This window comes from Sus scrofa, chromosome 7 (assembly GCF_054392235.1).
Source record: "Sus scrofa isolate SSC_HxYL_T2T_F1_AM1 chromosome 7, Sscrofa_HxYL_maternal_Yorkshire_Landrace_v2.0, whole genome shotgun sequence".
NCBI classification, from domain to species: Eukaryota; Metazoa; Chordata; class Mammalia; order Artiodactyla; family Suidae; genus Sus; species Sus scrofa.
In genome coordinates this window covers 65,942,429-65,965,830 of record NC_139389.1, presented here as the reverse complement: position 1 = coordinate 65,965,830, position 23,402 = coordinate 65,942,429, and the positions used below count along the sequence as shown (strand labels likewise).

General features: G+C 34.9%; 1 protein-coding gene across 12 annotated transcripts in view; it reads left to right on the top strand.

The window, feature by feature from the left end:
* The window catches only part of PEAK1 (pseudopodium enriched atypical kinase 1), a 284,832-nt gene that overhangs the window by 127,339 nt on the left and 134,091 nt on the right, over window positions 1-23,402 (top strand). For 7 of the 12 annotated variants that reach the window (XM_084966096.1, XM_021097992.2, XM_084966094.1 and 4 more), the window contains 2 exons: window positions 9,523-9,604; window positions 21,380-21,543. The gene's annotated coding sequence lies outside the window, so the exon portion shown is untranslated. 12 annotated transcript variants of the gene reach the window in all.

The window sequence follows — 23,402 nt, the reverse complement described above, 5'->3', positions numbered from 1 at the left end:
ATGTTTTGTGTTTCCTTATACATGTGTTTCATCTCTTTGGTTAATTCCTAAGTATTTTATTCCTTTTGATGCTATCATAAATTTTTTTTTTTTTTTTTTTTTTGTCTTTTGTCTTTTGTTGTTGTTGTTGTTGCTATTTCTTGGGCCGCTCCCGCAGCATATGGAGGTTCCCAGGCTAGGGGTTGAATCGGAGCTGTAGCCACCGGCCTACGCCAGAGCCACAGCAACGCGGGATCCGAGCCGCGTCTGCAACCTACACCACAGCTCACGGCAACGCCGGATCGTTAACCCACTGAGCAAGGGCAGGGACCGAACCCGCAACCTCATGGTTCCTAGTCGGATTCGTTAACCACTGCGCCACGACGGGAACTCCCTGAATTTTCCAGTTTTACTTTTGTTGTTGGTTTCTCACTTCATCCTTTGTGGTCAAAAAGATATTTTGTATGATATTTATCTTTCTAAATCTGTTGAGACTTAAAATATGTCTGTCCTAGAAAATGTCCCATTTGTGCTTGAGAAGAATGTGTGTTCTTTTGTTGGGTAGAGTGTTCTGTATTTATTAGATCTGGTTGGTTTACTGTGTTAAATCCTCTATTTCCTCACTTATCTTCTGTCTGGTTGGTCTGCACACTATTGTGCATGGGATATTGACGTTTCCAACCATTATTATAGTATTGTCTATTTCTCCCTTCAATTTTGTGGGGTTTTTTTTTTCCCCATCTGCAGCATGTAGAAGTTTCTGGGCTAGGGATCAGACCTACACCACAGCTGTAAGCTGCAGCAACACAAGAGCCCTAAGCTGCAGCAACACCAGAGCCCTAACTTGCTGCGCCACATAGAAACTTCCATTTTTGTCAGTTTTTGCTTTATATATTTTGATGGTCTTTAATAGGTGTGTAAACATTTATAATTGTTATATCTTGCTATATTGAGCCTTTTTTAGTATTTAATATCCTATTTTTAATAAGAGAAAATAATGAATGTTTTAAAGAACAATGAATCTTTAAATTAATATGCTTCTTCCTCCATCTGCAAAGTTAAATATTTTAAATAGCTCCTCACTATAAACATTATCACTTACAATTTTTATTTTTACAAACATTGGCAAAAAACTTACTGCTTATATTAGGTATTCCCAAATTCTTATTGGAGAAATATTCACTGTTGAAGTTTTAGCTGATAAAGCTATGTGTATACAGATAAAACTGGAAGAGAAACATCCTCTTTTTTTCTGTTTAAAAACAATAATCTATGTAGTTGAAACAGGTAGATACAACTATAAAACAAGCTTATTCCTACCATTCTAACATTTTGATTTCTTATTGAAATAGATGTTCATCCTGCAGACATAACTGTACGTTAAGTCTGATCCAGTGTTGAAATTTTTCAGTTCTGTTTATGACCTATTGATACTTTACGCAGTGCTTTGCTGAAGTTTACTGGCCTACAGTCTTCATGCAGTTTTTTATATTAAAATGATTCGGTTTTCAGTATTAATTTCATGGTAACCTACACAGCAAATAGTTTCTGCTTAAATGAATCAGGAAATGGTAAGCCTTTAATAATAAGATTAAGGTATTTGAATGTTTGAGAAGTGAGAGTTAATTAAATAGACTTGATAGAAGATGATGTTTTTCTTCAAAGAAGCTATTGTCTCCAAATCCAATAAAGGTAAAAATGCACCAGTTATTACTATAGTATTCTGTGGAGACTCTATTGATTTACAACTGTCATATTTCTCTTCTTTAGTATTGGTACTGATTTTTTTAATATATACACAATGCTTATTTTAATATACCATTCTTATATGTGAGGAAATATAGGTTATTAAAAACTTATAAAACAGGCCGTTGAGGGTATCATTTATCAGAAATAGTTCTGACCACCAGTGTTGCCTGTGCCTATGAGCTATAAGGTCATCCTGATGGATCCTCTTTTTAAGCTCAATCAGAGTTATTAAGACCAGAGGAAAATTAACATTCAGTGCTTCTGCTGGTTTACTTCTCACTTGACTTAACTTAGAAGTGCTTTAGGAACTTGGCCCATTTTCGTACTGTTCATTTTTTGGTAGTAATTATTAATTGATGGATTGGGATTTGATGTCAACTGTTCTGTGTTAACCAGTTTATTTTGGTTTCGTACCCTGCTTTGAAAATTGTGTATTATATAGTTATATTGAGATACCAATTTTATAAGGAATTCTTTCTTTAATGAGGTATAAATGTAAGGTACAGTTAGTTTACTTCCCTATATTTATGAAAGAACTAAGGCCAAGTCCAGGATCTCATCTAACCATGGAGTAGGGTCTGGCATCTACACTAGATATTGATAGTGTTTAATTTTTTATTCATATAATTGGTGCACCAGGTGGTATATAACTCTTTGCATTCTACATAAGAACTATAAGTTTCCTCTTAAGACTTAACAGAGCCATTAATGTTATAGTACATGTGTTCCTAGTGTTTCATATATTTTAGTGTGCATTCATATTATTTATATTTACTTTAAACTCAGAACAACCCCAGGAAATAAACATTATCTTTTAGGTAAACTGAGGTTCCTCAAGATTGATTTGCTTGCACAAAAATTCAGGTCTCTTGATTCCTTGTTAATCCTCTCTTTGGTACTTTACCGAGAATACAGTAATTGTATGTCAAACTACTGTAACACTAATAATTCCCTATTTGCATAGCATTGGTCATTTTTAGAGCACTATTTATTATTTAATAGAAAAAGAAAATTAGGAAAGCAGAGTTCTTGTATTAGGATACTTGATACTGGTTCATTAGATATAAAGAACCTCTGTGTAGAAGGTACTAGATTGATTTCCAAAGTACCAAAATTGCCTCTGCCCTCAAGGAGATCAGGCCAATAAGATGCTGTTGAGTGACCCAACAGCCATAGACAATGCAATATAAGTTAAGTTTGCTGAGGGCCCTGAAAAAAGGCTTTGTTTTTCCTATTAAAGAAGTAAAGGTCTGACTGGCCCTGTTCTTTTCCTTCCCTTGAATGCAGAGGTAATGCCTACACCTATAGCAAAACAGCTTTGAAGTGACAAATCAACACACTTAATGGAGAAAAAAGATAGAAAGAACTTTGATCTTTGATGATCTTCTTGAGTCTCTGTACTAGTCCCTAACTTCCTATCTTTGGACTTCTTATGAGGAGGGAAAAATTAATGTCCCATTTGTTTAAGTCACACATAAGTCAGATTGTCAGTTACTTGTAGGCACATTTTCTTTCTCTCTCCCCCTGCCTTCTCTCATTTTTTTACCTTTCATTTGATGGACATGTAACATACATACTGAAGTACACAGTGGTACAATGAATCCCCATCACCACCCAGCTGTACAGTAGTAATCAGTATTTGGTGAATCTTGTACATTTTCACACTTTCTCTCTTAGTAATTAGAACTTAGTGGAATTTTGTAATAGAAGTATATGAAAATACCATGGAAGTACGGGCAAGACAGTGACTAAGTTGGCCTGAGGTGAAGGTAGAGGTTTATCAGCAAAGACCTCATCAACAGAAGCTTTAAGTACAAGCTGAAAATGGAAGAAGATTGTTAATGAAATTTTCTAACATGTATAAAGGGTCTTTAAAAAGTGTGATATAAGAATGGGAAATTATATCTAGTATATAGAGTTTATCAGAGAAGAATGTCAGTAGTGAGTCTAAAAAGGTTTGGTGCCAAGTCATAAAAGAACATATATACTTTACCAAGAAATCTCAAGCTTAACTTATTGGTACCAGGAAGTGAAGAGTATAATTAATTAGATTTAGAAAAATAACACTGACAGTAATATCACCTGTGGCTCTGGAGTAGATGGTAGGGAGGAAAGATGGTAAACTGTGCCAATGGTCCAAATAGAAAGGTATTTAGTGATAACTGTAGTGGGTTTGGGTAGGGGGAGATAACTTTAAGAGGTATTTCAGAGGAATAATCAACATGATTTGCTCCCTGGTATTATGTGGAGAAGGGAGTCAGAGTCATAATGACTTGAGTAGATGAGATAGTGCTATTATTAGAGAAGTAATCTAACAGAAGACAGGTTTAGGACAGGTACAGAAGATGACCTTGGTCTTGTAAGTCTGAAGTGCTGATAGGACATTCAGATAGAGGTGTCTGGTGTGCCAAAAGGAAAGATAGAACAGCATCTCAGAAGAGTCTCCAGTTAGTCCCATAACTTGTCTTTCCTCACAGATATGTCATGTCACATGTCATTTATATATGTGTGTGTGTGTGTATGAATACATACACATGTTTGATTCTCATTATTCGTGGACTCCATATTTGCAAATTCACCAACCTGCTAAAATTTATTTTAACTCCCAAATCAGTGATAGTGGTGCTTTCACAATCATTTGCAGACATGGAAAATAAGTGAGATATCTGATGTGCACATTCTCAGTTGAGGTTGAACAAGGTGCCACCTTGCCTTCTTGTTTCAACTCTCATTCTTTTTTTTTTTTTCTCTTTTAGGGCCGCACCCACAGTATGTGGAGGTTCCCAGGCTAGGGGTCAATTCAGAGCTACAGCTGCTGGCCTACACCAGAGCCACAGCAATGTAGGATCTGAGCTGTGTCTGTAACCTACGCTACAGCTCACTGCAACGCCAGATCCTTAACCCACTGAGTCAGGCCAGGGATCAAACCCTCAACCTTATGGTTCCTAGTCAGATTCGTTTCCGCACCATGACAGGAACTCCTCAACTCTCATTCTATATAGAAGTTTTTTGCAGTTTCTGTAGTGCTGTTTTTCACATTTTTGTGCTTTTGGAGGAATAATTTCATTGTTTAACATGGCCTTCAGGTGTTGTGCTATGTAGTGATCCTGAGAACAAGAAGGTTGTGATGAATCTGTTGGAGAAAAGTACATATGTTAGGTAAGCTTTCGTTTAGTCATGAATTGTGCTCTTGGCTGTGAATTCAATTTTAATGATCAACAGTATACATTAAGTAGGTCTTTAAACAGAAGTACACATTAGAATAACTTATGTATTAATAGGTTGATAAATATAAGCAGAGACTTGTAGGACCCTAACTCTGTATTTCCCATTTCCTGGAAGGAATGGTGGCACAGTATTTGCCAACTCAGTGTTCATGGAAACTTTATAGAACATAACTACCATAGGTAGCAAGAATCAACTGTGTGTATAAAAGCTGCCACCCCTGTATGAATAATCCTTATATTTGTACAGTGCAGGCAATAGTCCCAATTTATGCTTGAGATTATGGTCCCAAGTATATATCTCTCTTTTCTTGTTGAAAAAGTAAATCCATATCAGACAAAAACACTTTGCTCTTGCAGATGGATGACTCCATACTCTCTAACTTTTCATAAAATGGAATGTTGAGGACATACAGGTGATGTTGACTGACAGCATCTAAATGATCATCTGCAGCACACTTGAGCAGAACATGTTTGTCAGCATCATATTGGTAGGCTGCTAGTTTCCTTTGTAACTTGATGTTACTCTCTTTAGCAAGCTTGTAACATTTTCAGTCTCTATTCTCTTTAGAGCAATTTACAGTGGTGTTCATGTGTGAGGGAATTTCATAATCTAAAACTAGTGTTTGCGCATTTATATCTGTCAATTTGCTTGAATACAATAGCTCAAAAGGATTTTTTAACCTTTCGTTCATGAATGTTCATATCAGTAGGGGTGTTTTAAAATGACAGGTATTATGTGAGAGTGAAAATCACCCATATCTTCTGACATAACATCCGTGTTATGTTGAAAATTAATGTTCAGCTTTGCAGCTCTCTTTTTACTGCCTACAAACCTAAAAGCAGGGAATTGGCATTTACAGAGTCAAGGACAACTCTCATTCTGCACCTCTATGCAAATGATTTTTGAGCTCCAAAGTGCTTCTGTGCTTGTTAACATATATCTATTTCCTATTCACCTTTCCTCTTGATATAGAGGATGTACCTTGGCAGTTATTATCTTATACAGCTATATTGTCAAGTATATTAAATAACAATGATACAGATTCCATTTTGAGATGTTTCTATTTGGGATGGCTAGTTTACTTTTTCTACGTACTCTTCTAACTTGACCCTCTTCTGACTATTGGGTGGTTAAGGTGAATCCTCTCTGTCTTTACTGCAAGCAAGAGATTTTGTGTGCTCAGAGAGGATAGCATTTTTTCCTCTTCTTATTCTTTGGTAGATAACCTGAATCTTCACTCTTCATAAGGGAATGGCTTGTAGGTCTATTCTTCTGTACTATGACTAGTGTATTTAAGTTTGAGGATTGATATTCTTTCATTTTGCATTCAGAAAGCAAAATATTTATAGTTGAATTCATCTGTGAATTGGTCTTAAGCTTACTATATTTTCATTTTCCCCCGCTGATATGGAACAACTGAATGTTCTAATGTTAAAGATTATTTAATGAGATTAACTAGCCTTTGCCCTGAGAGAGTCTGTTTTAGCTTATTCCAATTTCAGTAAACTATTGTGCCATGTAGAGATATGTTATAATGTCAGGATTTTATGAAAAGTTCTTCAGTACATGCTAATTAAGTGGGATGAGAGTACCTTTTCTAACGTATAAAAATGCACTCTGTCAACTAAAAGATGAAAATATCTTTCTAAACTAAAATCTCTCAAGTTCAAGTGTGAGGTAGTATCTGTAAATGGCAACTGTGTCATAGTTTCTGAGAAAACTGAAAATCTTTAGTGATTTATTGGTTGTGCTCTATAAATCTTTTTATATGGATGGCTACGTTCGTGAGGTTATATTTGCTGTTTACTGTCCCTCCAGTATTATTTTACACATTTCTCCTCTAAATGTGATCATTTACAACTGTTTTTCTCACTCAAATACTTTAATTTCCTTTCTTCAACAATCTGTGAACAATTACTTCTCATAGCCCCAGATCAAGACATTTTCTCCAAAGAAACGCTAAAATCCGTCTAGTTTCCCTTCTCACTGGCTTTGTATGTATAAGTTTTTTGCCACTTTGTCGTTAGTTCTCTAGTTTCAGTTCAGTTTAACAAAGCTTGTTGTGATGATGTGTGAGCTTGGTGGGGTAGGGAAGTATACTCTGGAGGAGGTGACCCTGGCCCTAAATCTTAAAGAACCAGTAGGAATTTCCTCTTTGTGCAAAGTGTGTAAGTTGATATTAGCAAAGAGAAAAGCATGAAGCTTGACAAATAGTTCAGGATGGCTGTAGGGTGATGAAATGGGAGATAGGAAATGAAGCTGAAGAGATAGCATTGAAGACTTTATATGTGATACTTGGGCATTTATTTTTTGGATGAAGTTGGACTTTCTTCTGGGGGTAATAGAAGGATTACCATTGAAGGATTCTATGATTGAAGGATTTGACATACACAGGGCATGGAAAGATTTTCAATTTATTTATTTATTTTTCTATCTTCCTCCCTGGTTATGTGGAGATCTTTCTTACATGTTTAGGTGTCTGATGTCTTCTGCCAGCGTTCAGTAGGTATTTTGTGAGAACTATTGCACATATAGACCTATTTTTTAATGTATTTGTGGAGAGAGGTGAGTTCCCCATCCTTCTATTCATCCATCTTAATTGGAGCCCTCCTGAGATTTTCATTTTAGACTGATCAATTCTATGGCAGTATGGTAAATGATTTTGAGGTAAGGCAATAGAAAAGGTGGGTAGACCTGTTAAATTACTGATCTGGTCATCCAGATAATGACCAGGATTTTGGATACTATTAATAGGAGTGAAGTTTTGGAAATAGATGTGCAAAGTGTTTAAAAATCAATCAGACATTTAAGGCGACTGGTGAAATGGGATTACTGTCAGACTTTTGAATGTCTTAAGTGCTGTTGAGAAGGAAGGGATGTTAGGGAAAGTTTTATATATATTGTACCTATGGTACTTTCAGGGGGAAACATACAGGACGTAAAAGTGTGAGACTCAGGTGAAAAGTTGGGATTAGAGGTGTTCATGTGAGGGTCCTCTCAGTCCATGTGGGTAGAGTGTGAAGTGGACAGAAAGCTGAGCTCTAAGAGGAAAGGAAAAAGAGGAACCCAAGACTGAAACTGAGAAGGAAAAAGCTCTGTCTTTGCTTAATTTCCCTTGAAAGGAGGACAACTTAATCCTTTTTGTATCCTCAGTAACAGCTTGAATAGTATAGTAAATAGATACTCAGTAAATGGTAGCTACTTATTTTGTTTGGCTAGAAAGCATCTCAGTTACTTTAGATTTTATTTCATATTTTACCCAATTCCATGACTTTACAGGAATTTTGTTTTTGTCTTTTTAGAGCCACAGGTGTGGCATATGGAGGTTTCCAGGCCAGGGGTCGCATCGGAGCTGCAGATGGCAGCCTACACCACAGCCACAGCAATGCCAGATCCGAGCCATGTCTGTCACCTACACCACAGCTCATGGCAACACCAGATCCTTAACCCACTGAGTGGGGCAGGGGATCAAACCTGTGTCCTCATGCATACCAGTTGGGTTCATTACTGCTGAGCCACAACAGGAACCCTGGAAATGTTTTTTTAATTCATACCATTTCATGAGCATCTACTGTGTACTTGACACTATGTTAAATACTTGGTACATGTTATCTGATTTTATCCTTAAAATAATCCTCCAGTGATAGGTTTTATTTTTCCATTTTGTTTTGAAGAACCCGAGGATGAGAAAGATTAAGTGACCTGATTGACTTTTTCACATGCCTACATAATTCCAAATTTCATTTTCTTAACTACCATTGATGAGCTATTATGTATTTAGACCAAAAGACTGCTTGTAGGTATCCTATTTTGGTTGTATTGTGATAATTACTCTGACCCCAAAACACTGATTTATACTAAATTCTGCATTGTCAATCTTGTGTGGATTGGAGTGGTAGTTGGACACCTCTTGTCCTGAGTGCAGTAGGTTTTACTTAATTCTTTTTGTCTTTCTGGGGGCCTATTTCCTCATTTTTCTGTTAGCAGTTTTGCGGATGACTGCTAAATTGCTTAAGGTTTGAAAATCCTGTGTCCATTATTTCGAAAAACTCAAAAACAGCGATTGCTTGGAGTTTTAGAGATCCACAGGATACATGACTGTTTCATGACTCAACTAAAATTATATGTGAAGTATGATGCATATATGTGCATTTTTCTGAGTTTGCAGTTCAGAGCTTGATCTCTTTCTCATAGTTTTGTATACTTTACCATTCACCCATCACTCAAAAGATTAAGAATTATAGCTCCAGAAGTATTTTTGCATATTGTGATGAACTACAGTGTTTTGTGTAATCCCATCCTGAGTAGTTATCTTTAACAAAGTATTGTTATTGATTGAAAGTAACTTTTTGAGATAAAGTTATTTTTTGGCTATTTAAACCTGTAATATTTTCTAAACTAAAATACCTCTTGGTTATTTTATCACTTAAAAACAAGTCCATTAAATTGAACGGGTTTGGTTTATGGTAAGTACTGCCTTATGGGAAATTAAAGAATGCTCAGTTTTGAAGTGTGATTCAAATGACCTTCACTAATACATATTCCCCACTTTGCATCTTCCCCTAGGAAAAGAATATTTGAGGTCCATTTCTAAGGAAAGAAAAGGAAGAAATGACAGAATGCCTAGAGTTGAAACCAGTTAAACTGGGTTTGTACTTTTTCTTTTCTTCGTGTAACATGTTTATTCTAATCTAATCTATTGCAGCATCGGATCTTATCATTTTGAACTTTGTGTTAGTATGGAAGAGACAGAGATATGCCTCTAAGTATTTGTGATGTCTGTGAATATGAACAAGAGAATGATGAAAAGCTAGGTAACAGTCTCATTTTCAGTTAAGAAGCTTGAGAGGTTTGGTAAACTTGTCAAGGTCAAAAGCTCTTAGATAGTCAAACTGGGATTCAAATGCAGGTGTGTTGACTCAAATCCCCATTTGTTTTTCATTATGTCACACTGCTCCTCATTTTATTTAGGTTTAGTTGTTGCACAGGTGCTTATAACTGAAGTTGAGGACCAGGGCCCTGTGTATTTAATTTAAGGAATCTTTCCAAAAAAGTAAAAGGCGAGGAAACGTTCTGTATTCCCCTAAAGTTTAGGAGATTAGAGAAGGAAACTAATATTTGTTGAGCACTTCGTATGTGCCAGATACTGTTATAGGATCTTTGTGTGTGTGTGTGTGTGTGTGTGTGTGTGTGTCTTTTCTAGGGCCGTACCCGCGGCATATGGAGGTTCCCAGGCTAGGGGTCTAATCGGAGCTGTAGCTGCCAGCCTTCACCAGAGCCACAGCAGCTCGGGATCCAAGCCGCGTCTGCAACATACACCACAGCTCACAGCCACGCCAGATCTTTAACCCACTGAGCAAGGCCAGGGATCAAACCCGCAACCTTGTGGTTCCTAGTCAGATTCGTTAACCACTGAGCCACGATGGGAACTCCTGTTATAGGATCTTAATGTGAGTTCAGTCGTTTAATTCACATTAGCCAGGTAACATGCTTGGTATTATCCCTGTTCTGAAGAAAGATGAAGAGACCAAAGCTCAGAGAAATAAATTGTCCCAAATTACATAGTAAGAAACAAAAGCAGAATTACAACCTTTTATTGTGAAAGGTTAGGTAGGGTTTACATGATTACCTACTGACTTAAAATTGAATATCACACAAACCAAGTGAAGACCTGGACAGTCTGATCTAACTCCTTTTCATTGTTCCTTTTGCTGTTAGTGTCATTGGTAAACATTTTTAATTGGACAGTTAAGTTCAGTTATCACCAAAGTAATATTCATATTTTCGTAATAAGCTTTTCATTGTTATCAGTTTGTAAACGTAATTGTTTAAGATGTGGTAAAAAGAGAGTTTAAATTCACAAAGTGGTGAACAGCATCCCATGAGAGAAGGGTGTTGAGGAGGGAGTCCAGTCTGAGTCCTTCCTACTCCCAACTTTCCTACTCACTTATGTGATCTTCCAGACTCTTACCCTGCTTTTGGACTCATTTTGTGAGATGAGAAGGTTAATTTCATTGTTCCCTAAGTCTCTTACAACTATGAAATTATCCCAGCAGTAAGTAGATTTTTTAATGTGCTTTGTATGTAAATATTAAATAATTTTTAGAGATGGGAAGTCTTTAGAAATCATCTAACTTCCATATAATGGATGAAGAAACTGAGACACTTTAAACATACAAGGCTCTTTCACATACGTTAATCTCATACAAGCTTCACCACAATCTGTGGATTAAATATCATCATCATCATTGTACAGAAGAGCAGTTGAATTGGTCTAGGGTTATAGCTGAACCTACTGACTCTCAATCTAAAGTTTACCGTGTTTTCCGACTTTAGTGGGATTAGTTACATCCTTGTGATGAAGTCCTACTGTGGGAGAAAGTGAGAATTCAGCAACTTATAAAACAAATCCAAGCAGAGAAAACAAACATTTCCCAGTGTAGAAGTGGTAATGCCTATAGCAGTATACATGGCAGAAACAAAGAGGGAAGGAGATGGCAAAAACTAGGGTCTGCAGGTTGATTCAATCTTTGTTTTCATTTACTCCTGGATTAGGAGTAAGTATAATTGCCTTTTAGTATTCTTGTATTTATCAATAGCATACCATTTGAATTGCTTTATCCTTTTTTTTTTTTTTTTTTTTTTTTCTCTCTTTACTGCTGACCTAAGGCATATGAAAGTTCCTAGGCTAGGGATCAAATCGGAGCTGCTGCTGAGGCCACGCCACATCCATGGCAACATTGGATCTCGAGCTACATCTGCAACCTATGCCACAGCTTACAGCAATGCTAGATCCTTAACCCACTGAGCAAGGCCAGGGATAGAATCCACATTCTCACAGAGACAACATCAGTTCCTTAACCTGCTGAGCCACAGTGGGAACTTCTGAACTGCTTTATCCTTAACAAAGTAATTCATAGAGAAACCATACTTCATAGTAAAGTACTGTCAATTGTAGATGAGCTAAGGAGAACTTAAGACAGTTAATGCAAAAGGATATAAGACAAATGAACAAATATGCATGAGAAGCTAAATTTTACACAAAATTATTTAATTATGTCATTGCCTTTTGTGATGTGAGTTTTTCCCCCCAGTCCCACTCTAGTTGTGGAAACATTAACTGTCCCCATGCCAGTGATCTTGCTGTGCAGAACAACAAATTGCTTTACCTTGGTAGCTTTGTGTAAATTATATGCATTTTTTAATTGGAAAGAAAATTATCTTAGAACTAGTATATGAATGTTAGCAGTTATTCTTTTATAGTTTTGGTCCCCCAATTGTCCTTCCTTTAAAAGGAGCTGATTTTCTAGATTACATGGTGTGATGGTACTTCCTCTGTGGATAAGAAAATTCATTTGTTAACAAAATTTCTATTTTGTATCTATATTAAAGTTTTTAAAATTATAAACTATGTTCTATATAACTAGGATCTCCCATATATTTCTAATCAAATAAAATGGTAAAGAATGAAGTAGGTTTACAACAAAATTTGAAAGCAATAGTATAAGATTCAAATTAAGTTAGAGAAGAAAAATGTTCTTTCTGAACTCTTTTTTTTCCATAGAAGTCCTTAATTTTGTTTTCTTTTTCTTTTTGGGGCCGCACCCACAGCATATGGAAGTTCCCAGACTAGGGGTTGAATAGGAACTGCAGCTGTCGGCCTACACCACAGCCACGGCAAAGCCAGATCCAAGCCACTTCTGACCTGCTGCAGCTTGTGACAACACTGAATCATTAACCCACTGAGCAGGGCCAGAGTCAGCCTGCATCCTCATGGATACTAGTCACATTTCAAAACTGCTGAGCTACAACAGGAACTCCAAGGGTCTTTAGTTTTAAAGATTCTCTTGCCCTGCTAGTTAATGTTCTTCCCACATGCCCTTCCCTTCAGAGTCCCATCTTGCAGCCCAATCCCGTTCTACCTCCATCAGATCCATGGTATTCAGGGAAATGATGTTTCAAACACTTGACATAAACAGTTTTACTGAATTGTACCTATTAAAATATGAGTATCTTGCTTACCCAGACTACAGTGGAGCTTTAGGACTACAATTAGCTTCTCATTGGCCATCTCCGATTTAGTGGTTTTAATAAAGTTATGATATATAGTTGAGGGTTAAAATTTTTAAGAGGGATTCAGCTTTTTTTCATGTGATTTATGAGCTGCCCTTGTTTGACTTTAGGGTTCAAGAGCCAGGCTTCCAAGCTTGTGCCTCATTCATTTTAAACATTCTCTCAGTACATGTGTAGTTCAGAATACATTGGTTTTATACATTAATCCTTTTAATTTTTAAAACTATTTCCATAAAGAAATTTGTGAAACGCTTTTTTTTTTCAGTCTTGTTTATAGATTTCGTAGCACTAAATAAGGTGTTGAGCCAGGAAGTTGATTCAGTATTCATTTAGATTTGCTTTTTTCTATGGAATTCATTTTCTGAACCAGGATGAAATAAGTTCTTTAATAGATGTATGGAAATTTGAAGAATACTGAGATCTGTTTCAATGTCATCTTCTGTAAATCTGAGGATGTCAGTGAGGGACATCCAGCGATGTTGGGTGGGTGTGTGTGTGTGTGTGTGTGTGTGTGTGTGTGTGTGTGTGTGTTTGCTTGCATGTGTGATCTCAGCACCAAGGAAATGCAATAAATTTAGATCTGCAGTTTCTTAAAGTTAACATGGTGGTGTCATTATAAGGAAATATTGATTAGTTTTCCTTTTCTAAATGTATTGCTACTTACTAGTTGTTTGTAGCTTAGGAGTTGATTTTACATCTTAGTATGTATTTTAAAGAATTAAATGAATTGATTCATATTTTAAAAAAAGAAATGTAGGTGATAAAGGAGAGTTACAGCATCTTTTGGCTTACATTTATATTTTCAGTTCATCCTTAGTTGCCTGGTTATTTGGATTTATTATAAATTGAATATTTGTTGGCATACATATGTGCCACTTTTACTTTTCTTATCTCTCAAAGTGAGAAAGATTGGATGATTTTTATAAATATTCAAAAATTATTCTATTGGATATAATTGAGATTGTTGTTGAAATAGATAATCATTTGTTCTCTAGTCTGATTTCTTTTATGAAACGCCATCTCTAAAAAAAAAATTTAAACCAATTTGGGATTGCAACCAGGATTTTCTCTGAACACTAAAATTGAAATTAAAGTTGTATGAACTCACTTACTGGCTTTTCTCATTCTTTTTTTTTTTTTTCCCTGTCTTTTTAGGGCCACACTCACAGCACATGGAGGTTCCCAGACTAGGGGTTGAATTGGAGCTGTAGCTACTGGTCTATGCCACAGCCACAGCAACGTGGGATCCGAGCCACGTCTGCGACCTACACCCCAGCTCACAGCAACACTGGATCCTTAACCCACTGAGCGAGGCCAGGGATCAAACCCGCAACCTCGTGGTTCCTGGTCAGATTCGTTAACCACTGAGCTATGACGGGAACTCCTATTGTTTTATCTTTTAGTTCACTGATTCTTCTGTCCCCTCCATTCTGCCGTTTAGCCTATCTGTTGGTGTATTAATTTCAGTTACTATAATTTTAGATCTGTAGTTTTATTCTTTATGTCTTCTATTTCTTTGCTAAGACTTTCTATTTCTTAGACTTTCTTTTTTTCCTTTGTTTCCTGTGTGTGTTAGTCTCACTGAAAAATGCTCATTTTGAAGCATTTTATCATGACTGCTCTAAAATCCCTGTAAGATAATTCTTAAATCTATGTCATCTTGGTATTGGTATCCATTGTCTTTTCTCATTCATGTTGAGGTTGGTTTTTCTGTCTGTTTCAAAACCAAATAGAACTTTTGTTTTTATACTATACAATGTCTTAGATAATTATCCAAGTACTGTGGACAGTTCTTAGATGAATTGAGGTATGACTTCAAGTGCTACATTGCTGAATTCATTGGTATTCATCTCTCCTTCTGACAACATGACTGGTTCCCCAAAGAGCTGAAGGCTTCTCGGTATTTTACTAATTTCCGTTGAGGTTTTCTTGATTTTTGGTATAATGAATGGTTTTAATTTAAAACATGGACATATTGGGAGTTCCCACTATGGCACAATGGATTAAGGATCTGACTGAAATGGCTTAGGTTGCTGTGGAGGTGTGGGCTTGATCTCTGGCCCTGCGCAGTGGGTCAAGGATCTAGCATTGCCGCAGCTGTGGCATAGGTTGCAGCTGCAGCTCACATTTAGTCCCTGGCCTGGGAATTTCTGTATTTCCATAAGAAAAAAAGAAAAAAGAAAAGGAAAAAATAATGACGTTTTGGGTATTATGTCAAATTAAGGTCGTTTTTTTTCTATTATGAGTTTTCCAAAGTTTTTATTAAGAATGTGTGTTGAAATTTGTTAAATATTTTTTCTCTTGAGAGGATCATATTGTGTTTTTCCTTTATTCTGTTAATATAGTTAATAACATTGATTTTTTTTTTTAAGTAACATAAGTTTTACGTTTCTTATATATTTCTGAATTTGACTTTGCTAGTTTGTTAGAGATTTTGGAATCTTTGTTTATGAAAGATATTGGTGTGTAGTTTTCTCATAATGTCTTTTTATAGTTTGGGAATCAATCTAATGCTGGCCCTATAAAGTCAGTTGGGAAATGTGTCCTCCTCTACTCTCTGGGAGAATTAATGTAGTATTGATATTACTTCTGTCTTTATATGTTTGATAGAATTTACCAGTGAAGAATTGGAGACTGGGGTTTACTTTGTAGGAACATTTTAAATTACGGATTCAAATTCTTTAATAGATATAGTGTTATTTAGGTTAATTATTACTTCCTGAATCAGTATTGGTAATCTGTGTCTTTTAAGGAATTTGTTCATTTCATCTTTGTTGTAACATATAATCATTCATAATGGTCTCTTGTTATTTTAATGTCTGTAGAATCTTTAGTAATGTTTTGCTCCTAATATTGCTGATTTCTGACTTCTCTCATTCAGTTTTATTGGAGATCTGTCAATTTCAGTAATTTTTTTTTCTTTTCAAAGAACCTGTTTTTTGATCTTTCTCTGTTTTTTAGTTGTCAGTATTATTGGTTTCTACTCTTTTTTATGTTGTTATTTTCTATGTATTTGGTTTAAGTTGTTTTCTTTTTTTTTCTAGCCTTTTACAATAATAGCTTAGATAATTGATTTTAGGCCCTTTCCACCTAATATATACATAGAAAAGTATAAAGTTCCTCAAAGCACTTTTTTAGCTGCATCAAAAATTTTGATAGGTCAACCTGGTTTCATTTTAATTCATTTTAATATATTTTCTATTTTCCCTTGTGATTTCTTATTTGGCCTTTGGGTTGTTTTCGAAGTATATTGCTAAATTTCTTAATGTTTGGAAATTTTTCAGATATCCTTTTGGTTTTGATTTCTGATTTAATTCCATCACTATAAGGGAATTGACTATGTATAGTTTCAGTTCTTTGAATTTGTTAAGACTTATTCCTTGTTCAGCAGATGGGCTATCTTGGTAAATGCTTCATGGGCAGAATAAAAGTTTGTATTTTGCTCTTGTTGGTTGGAGTGTTCCATAAACATCAATTCAGTTGAGAGTGTTGTTCAAGTCTTCTTCATCTTTGCTGGACTTTTCAGGTGCTAAGGGAGAAGGGTTGATGTCTCCAACTGTTTTTAGGTACTTGGTGTTTCTCCCTGCAGTTCTCTCAATTTTTGCTTAATGTATTTTGTAGTTCTGTTATTATGTGCATACACAGTTAGAGTTATTCCATCTTTTAAATGAGGTGACCCCTTGATCATTATGAAATATCTGTCACTATGTCTGATACTATTTTTGTTTTGTCTTCTATCTTCTCTGATATAATTGTGGCTATTTCATCTTTCTTAAGGTTTTGGTTTGCATGATGTATCTTCTCTCCTTTTACTTTTAAACTATTTCCTTATTTTAGTGTTTCCATATACATTGATAGCATATATTTGGTTTGCTCTTTTATCTGTCTTTTGATTGGAGTATTTAGACAATTTACATTTAGTGTATTTATTAATGTGGTTGGATTTAAGTCTAACATCTTACTATTTGTTTTTTATTAACCTTGCTTTCAAATTAATTATGTTATTGGATTGCATTTAATCTTCTCTATTGGTTTATTCTTTATTTAATCTTCTCTGTTGGAATAAACCAATAGAGAAGTTTAAAGGGAATCCAAAAACATAATTCTTTTTTCTACCTATTTATTTTAGTAATCATGCTAGGATTTATAATATGCTTTTTATTACATTGTACTATCAAATAATTTTATAACCCTTCTCATATAATATAATACATTTGTAACAGTATTCTTCCTTTGTCCCACAGTCACTTTTTTCTTTCTGAACTTCATTTTGCATAGATTATATTGCTGTGTCTTCAAGGTCACTGACTTTTCTGCAGTGCTTATCTCATCCAGTGAAATTTTTATTTCAGATATTTTTTATGTGTGTGTGTGTGTGTGTGTGTGTGTGTGTGTGTGTGTGTTTTATCTCTAGAAGTTCTATTGGATCTTTTTGAAAATTCCCCATTTCTCTCTTCACTGTGTTCCTGTTTTCCTTTATATCCTTGAATATGGAGCATACTTATAATACTCTTTCAATGTTTTTGCCTGTTAATTCCATTATGTCTGTTATTTCTGGGTCTCCCTCTCTCTCTCTCTGTATTGACAGGTATTTTTCTGGTTATGGGCCGTATTTTCTTATTCTTTTATGTTTAGTAATTTTTAATTAAATGTCAGATATTTGTGAATTTTACATGTTGAGTTCTTGATTTTTGTGGTATTCCTTTAAAGCATATTAGACTTTTTCCTAGCAGGCATTTAATAGTTATTTGAAATAGTTATTTCAATATAACTATTTTATAAATGTTTCAAAATTAGCACATAGGTCTATATCCTGAATCTAGATATTTTGTGATGAAGTTGCCTTAGTACTAATAAACAAAGTCCCCCAACTTTATATCTTTTTTAACCTCATGCTATCTCCACTAAACAAGATCTAGAGTTTTTTTTCTTCTTAGTTCAGTTTTGAGACTGCAGCCTCTTCTCTTCATTACCTTTGCTTCTGTATTGTGTTCCACATAATCCTGCTGCAGTTAGAACACAAAGTACATTTCAAGGTATATACTCTTTTTGCCTGATGTAGCTTAGCATACTGGTCAGTCCCCTTAGAGTACTCAGAATTTTTCTACTACCTACAGCAATATTGATATATATACTATTATTTTGCTTGGTGTTATGTCCATAAAGTTAATTCTAGCCATACTTGAATGATTATATAGAGTTCATATTCTGTAATTATAAGTGTATTTTCCTTCCTTAAGGTATGTAATTGAAATTGTTCTTTGGCAATATGCAAAATCCAGTGCTATGAAAGTTCTAGAAGAGAGGGCTTGAGTTTACATATATGCCACTGTTCTATTAGTGGGTAGTAACATAGCTGCATATAGTCATTTATTCAGGGAATATTTTTCCTGCTCATATATTGGGATGTTTTCCCAACATAGTGGTACACTGTCCAGGAAAAAAACAAAACAATTTATTTCTTTTTACATGCAGAGAGAGAATTTTTATTTTCAAAGATAAAATAAAAATAAGGATTGGATCTGAAAGAAGCTATGAAGTAATAGAAAATCAGGATCCAAAGAGAATTTGTATACTTAGTAAAAAAAAAAAGTTAAAAATTTTAAATAATTGTTATTTCATTGTTATTACATAGGAGTTAATCGTTTTAAAATCTGGACAATTTTCAGGGGGTATGGTACCCAAGAGATTTTTCTCACAAATTCCTATTTCATTATTTTGATAATTTTGAAACTTTTCCCCATGAGCTTTATAAGCTTATTCTTATGACATGTATGCCTTATGTCTGGAACATTCTTCTGAATTTTTTCACGTCTGGCACCTTTCAGCTTGAATGTCACCTCTCCAGTGGGCCTTCCTTGATACAGTGTCTAAAACAGCACCTCTACCTTCCCAGTCTCTAACACCCAGTTTATTTTCTTCAAAGCATTTTTGTCACCATCTGAAGTTAGTTTATTTACTTATCTGTCTCTTTCTGTTTTAAAATGTAAGCTCCGTGAGAGGAGAGAACTTGCCTTTCCTATTATCTCTCTATCTCTTCTACTTAGAACATTTCCTTTCATATATTAGGCCCTAAATATGTAATTTATATGTAGTTGGTATGAAATGAAAGTATGTCTAATACGTGATTTGTAGAAATATTTGATAGGCTAACATGTGAGCCCACAAGATGGAATATAATGAGTGTTTACCCAAATTTTATCCAAATTTATTTCACTATAGAACTACTTTTTTTTCAAGCAGTTAGCTGTATTAGACTTCCACAGAAGAAAATTTGGAAATGTGGCAGGATGTACTGATACATTTAACTTTTTCTTTTTATATTGTCGTAATTTCAAACTTATACACAAATTATAAGCTAGCACAGATAATTTTTCCTGAATCACTTGCAAGTAAGTTGCCGACATTATACTGCATCACCTCTGAATACTTTAGTGTGCGTTTTAGTGTGCGTTTTCCCTGGATAAAATAATCAGAATGAGGAATTGAACTTCGGTAGGTTACTACCCACTAACCTACAACCCTTGAATAGTCATGCCAGTTGTTCTTGAATTCAGTGGTGAAAATCCTCATTAAGGGGAGAAGCACAGAGTAGGGAGCCTCAAAATCTGTGTATGTCATTCTTTCAATTCTTTGGCTGATCATTATGTTCACATGTGTAGAGGAGCCTCCACAGAGCTTAGGGAAAGTATCAGCCAACACAGGCAGTTGTTGGGGTGATATTTCATATTTGGAGTTTGGGTTCTACCAAATACATCAGAATAAAGTACTCAGAAAAAAAAAAAAAAGCTGTTTTACAGGCTGAGAGGAAAGAAATGCAGGATGGACTGTAGGAGGATAATAGAACACTACATTAAGGAAAGAGCAAGGAGATTTGGGTTCTCATTTCAGTTGTGCCACTAGCCAATGCCTACCCATGGGAAATCATTCACTTATCTATCACTAGGTATTCTAGGTCATCAGTATATTCAATTTCTTTTCATTATTCAAATTTTGAAATAAAATAGACATTAATTGCATTTTTCTTCTTTAAAGATTCATAATGGAAAGAAAAATTTTTGTCACTGTTTATGTGATCTTGGGCATCATCATCTATATATTGGTGATACAAACATTTTTTTTTTTCTTGGTAATATTTCTCCTACGTACTGCTCATCATTGTTATGTACTACGTGAAGTGATGGATATAAGCATGGTGAGAACATTTGGGTGTTGTTTTCATCATGAATTACCCAACTGTGTTGGAATTAAATATTGTTAGATGTTGCACAAACAAAAATGTCTTTTTAAAATGCTTTTCTGTTGCCTTAAAATTTATTGAAAGGTTTACTTCTACAATATGGAAGCACAATCAGGAATCATTTAAAAGTGATCACATTATCTTTCTCTTTCTTCCTAACTCTTCCAGTTATTTTCCTTATATTTGGTGTTGTAGAGAAAACAAACTAGGGGTTGGGCCAGTTTAAACATGCATATAATTGATGCTTGAGAGTCAGAAAGAGAGGAACTTGTTAATTTAATCTTAGGTGATATTTTGTGTATTGAATTATAAATAGATTTCATACTTAAGCCTAAATAAAGTAAAACTGCAGCGTGGTTAGAGAAATTTTTGCAGGTGGAGATAACTACTTTCATATTTATTTATTTATTTTTTTTGTCTTTTTGCTACTTCTTTGGGCCGCTCCCGCAGCATATGGAGGTTCCCAGGCTAGGGGTCGAATCGGAGCTGTAGCCACCGGCCTATGCCAGAGCCACAGCAATGTGGGATCCGAGCCGCATCTGCGGCCTACACCACAGCTCACGGCAACGCCGGATCGTTAACCCACTGAGCAAGGGCAGGGACCGAACCCGCAACCTCATGGTTCCTAGTCGGATTCGTTAACCACTGCGCCACGACGGGAACGCCCTACTTTCATATTTAACAGAGACTACCAAAATTGGAAATTGTGACTTTTAGAATTGGATTTTTATAAAGGTGAAATAGAACTTAATGTTTCATATTATATTTCTAACCAAAAAAAAAAAAAAAAAAAAAGAGAAAGGAAAGAAAGAAAATAAGAAACTATCCAGGACAGTCAGATAAGTCTTAGAAAGCCTCAATTGTGTCAGTGCTAACTTGATTTTTGTAAGTTACTTGGTTCATAGGTTTTTCCTTGGATAGTTCTTGAGTGTGTGAGATTCTATCTCCTCTCCTCCTAAATATAGAAGTTATTTCTTAAACCAACAAGTCTAACTTTAACTGTTGAGTGAAGATAAAATTAGGAATATCCTAAAGGGAAGAAAATGTCCAAAATATTTAAAACTAGTTTACCTCTCCAGTTTAGCTCTATTTTTTGTTGTTCTCTTGCAGTAAACATTGCTATCTTCAGAAAATAAGTTAAGGAATGAGAGGCAAGGAAGAAAGGACATTCATCTTGGAAGGACCTAAAGCACTTTGAAATTTAAAAGAATGTAATGACAGCTGCTAAAACCACCTTTGTCACCGAAATGGATGAAGTACTTCAAATTTAAATGGTAACCTGAATTCCCATATCATGTTATATTTCCTCCAAGAACTTTAGATGACTTGAAAGGATTTCTTTTTTAAGTTTAAATATTTACCTTACAAATACCAAAGTGTAGATAAAGCTAATTTTATAACTTGTTTAGAATAGTCAAGTTTTTATTTTGTTTCTTAATGCTTGACCCTAATATTAGCCAAAAGAATTGTTGCTTTTTTCCTCAGATTATGAACTTCTTGACTTGGAAACAGATAAGCTTATTAGTTGAGTAGTAAAATAGCATAGAACTAGTATACTTATAAGTCCATCCTTTACCAAATATTTTTTCCTTTCGTGAAAGTAACCCAGGCAACATAAATGATAGTATCCTATCACGTATGCAGAGGTTTTTCAGTCTTGTTTTCTGAACTTTATTTTATATTGTTTTTTAATTTCCTTACATGACATCTGGTCTCTTGATCTTTTTCCTTTCATATCCGACATCTTATTTTAATTTTATTTTATCCTCTGCCCCCCCTCAGGAATTTAGGATTACCCTAAATTTGGATCCTAGTGTAAAGAAACATAGGATCCAAAAAAAAAAGGATAGGCATTTGATTTGAAAAGGTTATAAAATTATTTCTTATTGTAAAACTGCAGTGACTGCTATATTTTAAGTAGAGTGGAAAGCAAGTATAGAAAGACTTAAAATTTTTTGTCAGTCTTCTTAAATCTCCTTGATCTTAGACCAGAATTGTTTCAATACATATTCTGAATAGACTCAAACGTTTGCAACTTTTTTTTTTTTTTTTTAAATTTTCCCACTGTACAGCAAGGGGGTCAGGTTATCCTTACATGTATACATTACAATTACATTTTTTCCCCCACCCTTTCTTCTGTTGCAACATGAGTATCTAGACATAGTTCTCAATGCTATTCAGCAGGATCTCCTTGCGTTTGCAACTTTTTAATGACATCCTAGTGAACAATTAGAACTTATATTCATTGGAAGTCTATTAATTTGATTTTGATTTGTTTGCTTGAGTCACTGTATCTTGGTAGTGAATGGATACCATTGACTAGAACTAAGTCCTTGCTGTGAAATCAGAACATGTGAAATATCAATCAAACACAGTATCAATTACTAGTCCTAATGATTCTAAGGAAGGCAGACCTTTTATTTCAAGGCAATTATTTAAATTGACTAGTGTAAACCAGGATAAATAGTATGCAAGGAATTAGGTACTAATCACTCTCCCCTGTGCTTAACATTAACCTGGATGGAAAATAACCTCAACATTGATTTTTTTAAAAAATTCTCTAATTATTAAAATTCTCTACTTATGGCATAATTAGAACATTCCATGTTCTTGTCACTACCAGCCATGTACTACTGTTTAGCCTTTTTTAAATGTCCAGTAAATTTTTTCTTGTCCTCAGTCATTAAAAGATTAAATAAAATTGAGGAAAGTAACTTTGGAAACACAGCTGAAATTCAAATGCTAAATGTTAACATATACAGGTAAGGTAACATGTAGGGTCATCAAAGTTCCCTTCCTTCTCCATTGATGAGCTGAGTTTTCTTTACACATTTGATTCTGTCCAATTCCATAATCTCATATAACTACAGTTTCATTAATGAATCAAAACCGAACTACCTTGTCAAAATTTTTACCACTCTTACTTCCATTTAAATTCATCTCCCAGTAACCATGTATAGATAGAATCACTGAATTTTATAGGCAGTGGATTTTTCTAATCATTAATTTCCACTTTTTTCACTACCAAATTTGTTTTTAGAGTTATAGTATTAACAAGGAACAGATTAAATTAGACCTTGACCTCTCTACAAAATAAAACAAAAGAACTGCCTTGATTCTTCCAGCAAGTCCA